General features: G+C 38.9%; 1 pseudogene; it reads left to right on the forward strand.

The window, feature by feature from the left end:
* The first annotated feature begins 418 nt into the window (after positions 1–418).
* Positions 419–5,591, forward strand: LOC125268734 (annotated as a pseudogene).
* The last annotated feature ends 8,426 nt before the right edge of the window (positions 5,592–14,017 follow it).

The raw sequence follows: 14,017 nt of genomic DNA on the forward strand, positions 1-14,017 counted from the left end.
ATTTACAAAATAACATTATCCAAAGCTTGTTCATGCAACAATGCCATCTCTCGCGTGAACACAAAACACATGCGTCATGATGCTAGGCTTGTTTGAGATGCGCCTAGCCTAGCCTGAAGTTCAGCCGAGAGTAGGCGGCTGCAGTGAGGGGAGGAGTGAAAAAAGTTGATTGAGTTGATGTTACAATACCTGATGGCCACTAGATGGCACTCCCTTACCGTTAGTTGTTGTTGTTGCTGTGTGCCGAGTAAACCAGTGCAAAAGCAGTGCAGTCATGTCTCTTGTTCTCTCCGTGAATGCTCTGAAATGGAATAGAATATAAAGAGTTATTATAGCATATTGATGCAGATATAACACAAATTGGCGACGAGTACAAAGTTCCCACAGCCAACATTGAGCCGTCGGTCGAGAGGAAAAGATGGCTACGATCATCGGACATGTCGAGCCGTTTGACGAGGCAAGAGAGCAATGGACTACGTATGTAGAACGTTTTGAACATTTTGTGGAGGCTAATGGCATTAGGGAAGAGAAAATAGTGTCCTTTTTTCTCAGTGTAATGGGGGCATCGACTTATGGACTTTTACGCAGTCTCATTGCACCAATTAAGCCCGGGACTATGAAATATGATGAGATTGTGAACGCACTCCAAGCACATTTTACCCCCAGGCCCATTGTGATTGCAGAGAGGTTTAAATTTCACAAACGACATCAAGCAGAGGGGGAAAGTGTCGCACAATATGTGGCAGTATTAAAGAAACTGGCGGAGCACTGTGAGTTTGGCGACAATTTAAATGACGCACTGCGAGACAGATTCGTGCGTGGCCTGAGTAGTGAATCAATTCAGAGGAAACTATTGACTGAATCGGCGCTCACGTATCAAAAGGCTGTGGACATAGCGATGTCAATGGAGGCTGTATCTAGAGAATCACAGCATCTGAGCAACTCATTGAAAGTAAATGCCATGTCAGAATCGCCTAAGGAGAAATGTTATAGATGTGGGAAGTCCAACCATATCCAAAATGAGTGTTTTTACAAAGACCAACTGTGCCACAACTGTGGAAAGAAAGGCCACATTGCACGAATGTGTAAAGGTAAAAAGACAGAGGAGAAGATACCTAGAACTACAGTAAAAGGGAAAAATAATGTAAAAGAGACAAATTCAGACACAGATGCTGAACTGACACTAAACAAAGTCACAGCAACACTGCACAATTCTTCACGGGTGAACATAATGAAAAGTGAAACTGATTCAGTGTCATCTGTAATAAAAGTGCAACCAAAAATTGAGGGATTGCCAATTGACATGGAAGTGGACACTGGGGCGGCGGTCTCTATTATCTCTAGCAAACTGTACAGAGATAAACTGAGCCATGTTCGACTACGCCAGACGAACGTTGTTCTCAAGACGTATACAGGCGAAGTAATCTCGCCAGAAGGTGTCATCAAGGTGCACGTCAAGTTAAACAGACAAAGCGTACGCTTACCCTTGTATGTTGTTACAGGAAACGCAGCTCCACTGCTGGGACGAGAATGGCTTCGCAGAATCCGTCTAGACTGGCGTGAGATCAAAACTGTAAGAGCTGTGCATCATGCTAATGAAGGGACATTGGACAGTCTTTTAAAAAGGTATGCCAAAGTATTCAGGGAAGGAACATTCTAGGAACATTCAATGGGTATACATCTACCTTAAACCTGAAACCGGGAACCCAACCGAGATTTTTCCAAGCACGAGTGGTACCGTATGCCATCAGACCCAAGGTGGAGGAAGAAATTGATCGCCTGCTGAAACAAGGAATCATTTCACCTGTGCGATTCAGTGAATGGGCAACCCCGATTGTGCCTGTAATAAAAAAGGGTGGCAATGTTAGGATCTGTGGTGACTTCAAAATAACTGTGAACCCAGCTCTGTGTGCAGAACATTATCCATTACCCCAGATAGAAGATCTGTTTGCTTCACTGGCTGGGGGACAAAGATTTAGCAAACTAGACCTTTTACATGCTTACCTGCAGATTCCTGTGCATGAAGATTCACGTAAATATCTTACCATCACGACTCACAAAGGGATGTTTGTATACAACAGGTTACCCTTTGGCATTACTTCAGCTCCATCAATATTTCAACAAGTCATGGAACAAGTGTTACAAGGGCTGCCATTCGTACATTGTTTTTTAGACGATATCCTGGTCAGAGGAAAAGACAATGCCCATCATTTGTCTAACCTGGAGGCTGTGTTGAGTCGGCTGGAGAAATTCGGACTTCGGGTAAAAAAAGAGAAGAGTGAGTTTTTCAAAACTTCACTAGAGTATTTAGGTCATGTGATAGATGCATCAGGACTTCACAAGTCCCCAGACAAACTGCGTGCCATCGCCGAAGCACCAGCTCCTGTTAATGTTAACCAACTCAGATCATTCCTGGGTCTGGTTAATTATTATGCAAGATTTGTTCCAAATCTGGCCACAGTTCTTCACCCCTTGAATGCAATGCTAAACAAAGATGCAAAATGGAAGTGGTCTCTAGAGTGTGAGAACGCTTTTCAAGATGCTAAAATGCAGCTGTTAACACCCAATGTACTCACACACTATAATCCTAGTTCACTTGGCTTGTGATGCTTCACCCTACGGCAGGGGTCATCAACTATATTTGTCCAAGGGCCAGAATTTTTCTCTGCAGACACTGTAAGGGCCAGATACTCGTAATATAAAATAAAATTCGAATTGTATCCTAATATGTTATTATTTGATATACTAATTCTAATTCCAAATTTATGTTATTTTTTACATATTACATGTACTGCAGCAAGCCACCAGGGGGCGATAGCGATATTTTAGGCTTCATATTTGTGAGGCTGTCAAGCTGTCCATCACTGTCACGCAATTGTGCGCAAATCCCAGGCAAGGAAAATTTTGACATTGTGAAAAAATGAGCACGTGAAACAATAAGAGATGTTCAATGAGAGCAACGCGTTTATCGTCATTCTTGACTGAAGGCAGGCTATGGCACAAGCTACTTTTCAGAAGGCTTTTTTTCGTTAGATTTAAAAATATATAAATATGGAACGGACCCGAATATTCGAATATTCGTTCGGTGGGTTGGTATTCGATTTGAAAATTTGACATTCAAATATTCGTTTTTTTTTTTTTTTTTGCACACCTGGGATCCCCCGCGAAACGGTTCTCATTCCCCCTTGAATAAGGCCGGTGACACACTGGCTGCGTGAGCGTCTCAGCTGCGTGGTGTGTCCGCTTTTATTTCGGCTCCCATATTTAACAGGTTGGAGTTTGCACACTGAGATACGCGTCTCAGGCGCGCTTGAGCCACGCGGAAAACGTGTGCATGCTAGAAATAGAACCGATGCGTGTTCCAGCAACGGGAGTGTTCTCTGGCTAGAGCGCAGAACAGCGGAGTTTGTATGGACCGAAGTGCATGTCTGAGCTTGTGATTTGTTGCTTTGACATTGTGGAAAATAGAATAATAGAAACAAAATGTATTAGCATTTTTACCCGTTATTATCAATCTAAATTAATCTCGTTTTTAATTTAACTTAATTTCGTTTTTCTTTATTTAAATTTCGTTTATCTTTATTTAAATTTCGTTTTTTCTTTATTTAAATTTCGTTTTTCTTTATTTAAATTTCGTTTTTTCTTTATTTAAATTTCGTTTTTCTTTATTTAAATCTACCCTTACTGTGCCAATTTATTAGTCAGAAAAATATTAGGCTACCTTAAAAGTATTGCTTAATTTAACAGACCTGTGTGTGTGTACGTTTTTTATCACTAGTGCAGTGTCCGTTCTCGGAGCATAAGCCCTGCTCGCGTGAGGTGCGCCGCTTCCCGCTCGCGCTGTTCTGACTGTAGTTTACTAAAAGTTTATTAATTCTGAATGTGTCGCGTCTCGCGTGTCCATCTATATTGCACCAAATGCGACACTGCACTCCCTTGTGAAGTCGATTGGATCTCGAAATAATAAAAATGCAAACGGACATACAGACACAGATTCCTGCCTTTATTAGAGAGAAAAATATGTTCAGCCCCTCTCCGAAGAGTCGATGTTCATTACTACCGAAGCTTCTAAGCTCAAAAAATGGTATTCGGACCAGCCCTAAACTTTTTCCTCTTACAAGGCTATTCCTGAATTCAGTATTATTCTGGGGGCCGGATGGAAATCTCTGGCAGGCCGAATTTGGCCCGCGGGCCGCCAGTTGATGTTGCATGCCCTACGGGGTGGGAGCTGTGCTTTCGCACATGATGCCGGATGGGCATGAAAGACCTATAGCCTTCGCTTCCCGAACCCTGAGTAAATCTGAGCAAAATTATGTGCAACTAGAACGGGAGGCACTAGGGATAATTTTTGGAGTAAGGAAGTTTCATACTTATCTATATGGACATCACTTCACATTAATAACAGACCATCATCCTCTTACCACCATACTCCATCCTAACAAAGCAACTCCATCCATGGCTGCTGCCAGACTTCAGAGGTGGGCTCTTCTGCTGGCTGCACACAACTACACAATTCAATAACGATCATGGAAACGCTGATGGGCTATCGCGTTTGCCAGTGCCTGTACAGCACAGAGACAGGAAAGATGCAGTGGACACTTACCTCATAAAAAAGATGGATGCACTTCCAGTGTGTAGCAGCGATATCAGGAAAGAAACCAAAGCAGATCCGACCCTCTGTCGTGTGAAGGAGATGGTAGCCACTGGATCATTTCCATCTACCAAAGACTCAGAAAATGTACTAGAACCATATCTCACAAGGAAAGAGGAACTCTCACTGATGCAGGACTGTCTAATGTGGGGACAGCGATGCCTTTATTGTTCCATCGAATCTGAGACAACGAGTTTTGGAAGATTTACACACAGGACATCCAGGTGTAGTAAAAATGAAGGCTTTAGCACGCAGCTACATCTGGTGGCCAAATATTGACTCTCAAATTGAAGAAAAATCAAAGACCTGCATGTCATGTCAACAAAATAAAAAATCTCCATGTCTCTCACCTTTACATCCTTGGGCATGGCCAGAAGCTCCTTGGCAGCGGATTCATGTCGATTTCGATGGACCATTTGAAGGACGAATGTTTCTGGTAATTGTTGACGCACACTCAAAATGGCCAGAAGTTCATGTGATGGATTTGACAACTTCCTCCAAGACTATTCAAGTTCTGCATGGTCTATTCAGTCGTTACGGTATACCTGAAACCCTAGTGAGCGACAATGGCCCACAATTTACTTCGGAGGAGTTTGGATGTTTTCTAAAAACAAATGGTGTTAAACATGTACGCTCTGCACCATTCCACCCAGCCACTAACGGTCTGGCCGAGCATTTCGTGCAGACTTTTAAATACTCACTGAAAGCATCTAAAGAACCAGTACCATTACAGCAGAGGTTAGACTCTTTCTTGCTACAGTACAGGAATACCCCACATAGCACAACAAAAGAAACACCTGCTATGTTATTCTTACATTGCAGATTGAGGACACGGCTGGATCTGCTGAAACCAAGTGTGAAAAGGATTGTGGAGCAGGCACAAAGTTCAATGTTCTTACCGTTTCCTCCATGCAAAACACAGAGACTTCCACGTGGGTGATTCGGTGCTGGTCAGAGATTATCGACAGGGAGAGGAGAAGTGGAAAACAGGTACAGTTTCTTCTCAGTCAGGACCACTGACCTACACGGTTCAGGTGGACAGTTCACAAAGCTGGAAAAGACATGCAGATCAAATGTTGGACTGTCATCCAGAAATTACAAAAAACACAGAAACACTACCAGCAGAGAACAGTACATCACAAACTCTGGATGATAAGGGACAAGAACTGTCTTTAACATCTAATGACACCGAACCAAATGCTCTAGACCAGAATGCAACCAAGCTTGTTGAACCAGCTATTGCTTCTTCCCCAAATGTGAGAAGATTTCCTGTTAGAATTCCTGCAGACTTCTGTAAAGTGTTTGAATGTTATATGCTGTTGAATGTGTTTAGTGTCCTGTTCCTGTTTTCCTGCTTTCATGTTATTATAATTTTCAGTGATATTTCTTTGTGTTTATTGAGTTACATTTGGACAATGTTGTACATTTCTGCCATTTGTTTTATTGCTTTGTGTTTATTGGTGTACTACGGACAACCATGTATGGGAGGTTTTATTTTGGTTTGTGTGATTTTTGATTCATTTTGGGTTTTTTTTGTTTCCTCCTGCATGGTGGTTATCCAGTTATGATTCAAGTTTGATTTGAGTTATTCTATTTTGGGTATCATATTCATTGTTTTTTTGTTTGCTAATTTTCAATTTGGTTGACTTTATTTCATTATTATATTTTCATTTAGTTGATTTGACTTAATCCTTATTTGTTTTGTATATTTTCTTTTTGTGGTTTAATGTTTTGTTTTTTTAAATTTACATCTCTACCAATATTGCTGCTGACCAGATTAATTCAACAATACTATATGTGAGAAGGATTATGATCGCCTTTCTAATAAAGTGTAACCCTTTTTGTACTCTGGTTTCTGGTTCATTTATTTGAACTGCCTGTGTTTAAAAATATAATTGGGTCCCCTACCCCAGAAAAGTGGGGGTGGCGTAGTCAAATTGGTTGACATTCCCAATAGCCATATACACTCACCTAAAGGATTATTAGGAACACCATACTGTGTTTGACCCCCTTTCGCCTTCAGAACTGCCTTAATTCTAGGTGGCATTGATTCAACAAGGTGCTGAAAGCATTCTTTAGAAATGTTGGTCCACCACATCCCAAAGATGCTCTATTGGGTTGAGATCTGGTGACTGTGGGGGCCATTTTAGTACAGTGAACTCATTGTCATGTTCAAGAAACCAATTTGAAATGATTCGAGCTTTGTGACATGGTGCATTATCCTGCTGGAAGTAGCCATCAGAGGATGGGTACATGGTGGTCATAAAGGGATGGACATGGTCAGAAACAATGCTCAGGTAGGCCATGGCATTTAAACGATGCCCAATTGGCACTAAGGGGCCTAAAGTGTGCCAAGAAAACATCCCCCACACCATTACACCACCACCACCAGCCTGCACAGTGGTAACAAGGCATGATGGATCCATGTTCTCATTCTGTAAACGCCAAATTCTGACCCTACCATCTGAATGTCTCAACAGAAATCGAGACTCATCAGACCAGGCAACATTTTTCCAGTCTTCAACTGTCCAATTTTGGTGAGCTCGTGCAAATTGTAGCCTCTTTTTCCTATTTGTAGTGGAGATGAGTGGTACCCGGTGGGGTCTTCTGCTGTTGTAGCCCATCCTCCTCAAGGTTGTGCGTGTTGTGGCTTCACAAATGCTTTGCTGCATACCTCGGTTGTAACGAGTGGTTATTTCAGTCAAAGTTGCTCTTCTATCAGCTTGAATCAGTCGGCCCATTCTCCTCTGACCTCTAGCATCCAACATTATTAAAGGCATTAGACAAGGGCAGCCAGTATTAACGTCTGGATGTGCACAGCCGAATCAACAGACTAGGTAAGCAAGCAATAACAACAGTGAAAAATGGCAGATGGAGCAATAATAACTGACATGATTCATGATAACATGATATTTTTAGTGATATTTGTAAATTGTCTTTCTAAATGTTTCGTTAGCATGTTGCTAATGTACTGTTAAATGTGGTTAAAGTTACCATTGTTTCTTACTGTATTCACAGAGACAAGAGCCGTCGTTATTTTCATTTTTAAACACTTGCAGTCTGTATAATTCATAAACACAACTTCATTCTTTATAAATCTCTCCAACAATGTGTAATGTTAGCCATTAGCCACGGAGCACTATCAAACTCATTCAGAATCAAATGTAAACATTCAAATATACACTGTACTTACGCGATTAGACATGCTGCATGACGAACACCTTTCTGGACCTTGGAGTGGTAGTTGTGTTGGATCACTATGGAGAGACAGAAACCTCATCAAAAAATCTTAATTTGTGTTCTGAAAATGAACAAAGGTCTGGGTGTGGAATGACACGAGGGTGAATAATAAAGGACAGAATTTTCATTTTTGGTTGAACTTACCCTTTAATAAACATTTCTGTTTAACTGGAATGTGTCCCATGTGTCATGATACAGTAACTTGAGTAAGTTCTTCTGCCTTCTGATTTATTTGGCAACACATAGAAATATGTCATTCACTCTTTACATAGCCACCTTACATTTTTGTTTATGAAAGTTTTTGATAATGCTTTCAGGTACCAGTAAGAGGCACACGTCTGACATACTTTGACATAAAACCATAAAGGAGATTTGTGAATGGGTTGAGGCCCAATCCGCAGAAGATCCTCTCATAAAAGAAGTTCCTGAGGACAAAAACCCATTCAAGGAGAAGGGTGGATGCATAATAATGTAGCCCATGTGATTTCTTGTGGCAAAAGTATATGAGGATGTGTTAATTTGTGCTAATGAGTGCTGTTTAGCAGTCGGTTATCTGAACGTAAATGAGTAAGCACATTGTACTAAGCTTTAGCATCTCTACTAGATGCCATAGAGACTGCAAGATTTGAACAAATACTTGACCTTACAGTGTCAAAAAGAGTTGGTTTTTGTGTATCTCTTCTTGTACTTGATATTAAGGATGGCAGCCCTCTTGAAGCAAACTCTTTGTAAATAAATTTGGAAATAATCTGTAATCCCATTCTTGTTGCATCTCTCATTCCATCATCAAAATATAAAGTTGCATTCAGAAAGCAAAAAATTCTCTGTTCATTCCATGTAATGAATTAACTTTTTCCTTCTACCACATAAATAAAGGATTTCTGTTTTGAAACTGAGATGCCATTAGCAAAGATAGATTCCATGCTTGCTCTTTGAGTCACTTAACCCTTATAGGGTCTTTGGGGTCTTTTTAAACCCTAAACGACGTTTGCTACAATAATGAAACTTTGTACAGTTGTTAACACTTTCTAGATCTACAAATAAAAAAAAAAATGGAACGATATCTTGTTTTATGTTAGTGTAGAAAAAAAAGTCACACTCAGGGTCTTTGGGGTCTCCACAGACCCCAGGCAACAAAATGTAATTTTATAACAAAATAATTGTTTTTTAAAAAACAAGTGTAATTTTACTCTGTTTATTAATGTTTTTACTTAATAATTGTGCAGTTTTTGGAGGATTTATATGTTTTAAATTTAAATAAATAAATAAATATTTTGTTGAGAAGGTTTTTATACAAAAACAGCTCTTTTACCAGTAGATGGCTCCAGAGCTCCACTATTTGCTATGTGCTATTTGACTAAATGAAAGACATCTTTTCACAAGTTTTTTTCAGATTTATATCTAAATATTATAAAATCACAATCATGACAATAAAAATTACTTTTTGTCAAAGTTTAAGTTCAGCTTATTTATAACCTTAAGTCTAACATATTCATACTAAAAGCTAAAAAAACTTAAGTTTTGATTTCAGGGGGACTTTAAACTAGTCCCGGACTAAAATGCATGTTTGAGCTGTTTTAACTGAAAGCAGCTTATACTGACATATTTTAAAATATATCATCAGTGTTATAGTTTTGTCTCAAGGTGCAGGCCAGTAATGGTTTTTTAAGTGAAAGTTTATAAAAGCTACTTAAATGCCCTAATTGAACTCAGGCATAATCCTGGCTTAGGCCCTGTCTGTGAAACCGGGCCAAAACTGAGCCATCAGGCCGTCTTCTAACCGTCGCCCCGCCCGTGCTGCTCACACGGTCACGTGGGCTACATTTGAATAATTAGAAAGGCTAGACGCATGTAGGCCTATTTTGAGGCAAAGTACTAGGCTACATGTAATACTAATATGTACATGTATATATATATATATATATATATATATATATATATATATATATATATATATATATATATATATATATATATTACATGTAACAACTTTCTGCTTTTAAAACGTTTAATTTTTTTAAACAACTTTTTTCTACTAATCTTTTTTACTAATTTATTTTATTTAGGCTATCTTTAAAAAGCTCTTGTAAGAATTGCATGCATTTTCATGGTTTGGCAGTCTTATCTTGAACCTTTAGCCTTTAGTCACACAAGTGATTGTTGTACCTTTGTTTGATTAAGTGGACCTACAAATATGGACCTTCTGACATTTTGAAACACGTTTATAACCTACTTTATTTGCCCTGAAATGGTACATAGGCTATTTTACTTTTCTGTAAAATAACAGGAAAAGCACTAATCATTACATTATCCAGTAATTTTACGTACAATTCCGTTAACCCTACACAACTCAATGAAGTGCAAAATTCAAAATAAAACACCTGTAAAAAAATAAATACGGAAAATTCAGTTAAATTAATACAGTAGGCTAGTCTACATTGTGCCCTATTTTTACGGATATTTTTAGAGTGCAAAGCATTTGTAATCTGTTCACAAATTGACCCAGTACCCTATTTTCTGGCAGTGAATTATTACTATTCGACATTGTTTTTTCCCCAAGCTATATTCAGGCAGTAATTTTACCCTGATATGAAACACCAACACTAACTTGCAAGACTAGTTTAAGCAGTTTATGCAAGTGATCTAACTGCTATGTCTGATTACATCTCACCTCTGTGGGGCAGCATTGCAGCATAAATGGAGAGTGTATGAAGACACCCCTCTATGGTAGACACACACATATAAAAGCATCTCCTACTGTTTTAATTAACGTCCGTCTAATTCATCAGAAAGTTAAACATTTTGGAACTATGAGATCTGTTCTTTGATGCCATACAAAAGTATTCTTATTTTATTTTTATTTTATTTTGTTTCTGTGAAGGTGTTATTTCAGTGACAGTCTTTTCCTTGTAAACCAGGGCTTGGTGTTTATGGAAAAAGCAGTATTTATTTATTGTTTCGAATGAAGCATTGCCTCTATTAGCCTACTTAGTTGCTTTAACAACATTATATTTTACTTTTGGCTTAGCCTAAATTATGAATACTTTTCTAAAAAAAAAACAAAAAAACATCAATTTAAAAAAAAAATCAACTTCACAAAAAACATCAATTAACAAGCAACTATTTTTTTACGAATTGCAGGAATTAAAAACTTTCATTCTTAAAAATTCCTTACTCTTTTGTGTGAATTTATCATTCCAAATCAGGAAAACCAGCTTATTTGCTGAACAGATTCCAACATTAGTGACTAGGTTGTAGCTCTAGAGCGCCATCTACAGATTCAACATCTCATTTACATCAGTACATCTAACATTGAAAAGTCTGTTCCAACCTGTAAGTAAAAATATCTTTCCATTCTGTAATGACTGAGACAAATCAGACACAATTATTTGTTAGTTCACCAATAGTTTTAAACTCACTCTATCAAAGCTCTGTGAACCCATCCCCCTAAAACTGCAACTAGCATCCCAAACTAGCTAAACTACAGGAAGAACTAGGTGTCCTGTTACAGATACTTGGACCTTTTACGATCAGGAAGAATTTTGCAGAGACCAGTGACTCATTCTTTCTGAGAAGGACAAATAAACTCCTTTAATCCTATGTATTCTCTATATAACCACTTGGGAAATGTAGAAACATGTATCCAAGTTTCCCATCTCATGACTTTTCTTTCATGGTCTTTATTCTATGTATTCATTTTCTCTTTTGAAATAGTTTGGTATTAATATTCCAGAGCTGCAATGTATAGTTAACTGGAATCACATGGGTAGCATGTTTGGTATCTACGGACTCCAACTTTCGATTCCTATTTGGTAATTTATGTTATGTCCATACCTGTGCAACACATCAGTATCACAAGAATCTTTAATAGTTCTTATTCAGGGACTCAGCTTGTTAATCTTTCTTGGTCGTAAAAGCCCTGACAGGAGGTGTGTTGTCACCTGGAAACACAACACCTTCATTGGCTACACCAATTTTAAGAGGTTGGACTTTGACCAGAGGCTAAAAGCTAGAGAACAATGCCACTCCCTCTCTTTTCCCTTGCTTCTGGACGACCGAACAGATCTCCTTGCGGCCGGCCTAGGCCAGGCCCGCAAGGCCGGTAGGCCCCGGCCTACAACACCCAGCCATGTGCTCATCACCCAACAGACTGGCAACAACTTCAGACGAAAACCTCAAGATTTATCCTAAACCTGCAGATCCGACGCTCCTCAGCCTAAGGGCATCTTGCAAGTATCGTACATTTTAATGCTAAACAGCGATTTAGTATTGATTTGTAAGACTTACCTTTGCTATTGCTAAAAGAAACTGATGAGTCCTTTCCAGATTGTCTTTGACTTTTCCTATAGCTCTAGTGACAGTACCTCCTCCGGTTCAACGGAGTGTGTGTGTATGAATGTGTGAATGTGTGTGAGACCTTTGTTGTATGTTATGTGTTTGTTAGTTTAGTTATGTGTTTGTGAGTTAGTTAATAAAGATTGTGCACAATATATGTTTGGTTCTGACTCCATCTGCTAATTAATTGCCTCTGAAGTGATTTAGATCCCGAACCTATGCTCTAAGTAGCACGATGCAATACGAATGTTATTTTTCCATAACCTGGAAATGAACATTTCTTAGAATTATTAAACAATCAACAATCAAGTGTTCCCTGGACAACAGGTTAATTGATTGTAATATTAAGATTAATGTAGCTATATCCAGTAAATCTGATTAACAGATTAATCATAATTAATAAATCATATTGAGTTATGAATAATTATTAATATTTCCCCTTTGAGTTAATTCGCTACAATTCTTATCATGTGTTAGAAACAATCTCAGTTAACAATCCTTGAGAATGTGGTGAGAAATCAGCTTATCTGTCGAGTCCTCTGAATCCTGATGGATACCAGTTTGTCTTTGACTTGTGAATTTATTTACCTGGGCCTCAAGGGGCCCGACACTTACTTTCAACACTGATGGTGTTATCCTTGTAAATCTTCCGGCGACTATTTTGACAAGGGCTGGAATCAAAGGTGTGGTTGTGAGCCTGTGCTCTGGAGGACTAAGTGGACATTTCCTTTTGAAACATGTATAATATTAGCCTGGGATGAATGAAGACATTGTCAGAGAGAAAACTCCAGTCCTCCCCTTTTTCCTTCTCTCTGACTCTCTCGCTCTTTTAAATATACTATACTTTTCAAAGTTTATATGCAGTTTAAATTGGTTTTGTTTTGTTTTGTTTTTTAATAATCCATCTCTGGATCACCGTGCTTCCAGGCTTCCTGTTTTGGGCCAGATTGACTGAGCATGCTCAGAAAGAGAGAGTGGCTGGTGGTGGAGAATTTAGGAGCGTAGGACGCATGTCAAACTCACTGCAATAGATAATTAGTCTGTATTCGCTGGGCACTGCCAGGATATCTATAGCCATCGGTGGCTTTCTGTAATTCATGCTCTCTAGTCTAAACAATGATTCAGAGGGAGTAAATCTTTCTGAGAGAAATCTGAGGCTTTCAGTCGAGGCAGTCTGTGATACGACGGTACCTCAAGTTGTCATTTACTCACCCTCATACCTGTATGACTGATATGTTGAACACAAATGACAAATGTTTTTTTTTCCTTCATACTATACAATGAAAAGTCAAAGACACTGGACCCTAACTTACTGCAGAAATCCTCTGAAGAATATGAAATGGGTGTGGAATAGAACTTTAATTTTTGGGTGAACTATCCCTTTAAGTTCATCCTTTGCAGTTGACAATGCTGCTTAGTTACAAGTTCTCAAGAAGTTCTATCTTCCTGACTTTTGTTGGATGGTCTTTGTAATAACTGCCATGTGTGTGATGTCTGGTTTCATGGCTAGAATCTGTTCTTTCTTTCTTTATTTCTTTCTTTCTTTTTCTTTCTTTCAGACAACACTACATGCTGTAAATGCTTTATCAGGTAAAACATCTAAATTAAGTGATTTTAATCAAATCAGAAATATGATTTAATTTCAAGGTAACAACCACATATTTATTACTGTGCAGAGCTTTGTGAAAAATTGTGTATCACACAAGTTCTCCGTCTGGAAATCCGATGGACAAGTCTGGGTTTGGCGGTTGCCAGGAGAACAGTACTTGCCTGACTGCATTGTGCCAAGTG

The sequence above is a fragment of the Megalobrama amblycephala genome, linkage group LG1 (assembly GCF_018812025.1).
Source record: "Megalobrama amblycephala isolate DHTTF-2021 linkage group LG1, ASM1881202v1, whole genome shotgun sequence".
Lineage (NCBI taxonomy): Eukaryota > Metazoa > Chordata > Actinopteri > Cypriniformes > Xenocyprididae > Megalobrama > Megalobrama amblycephala.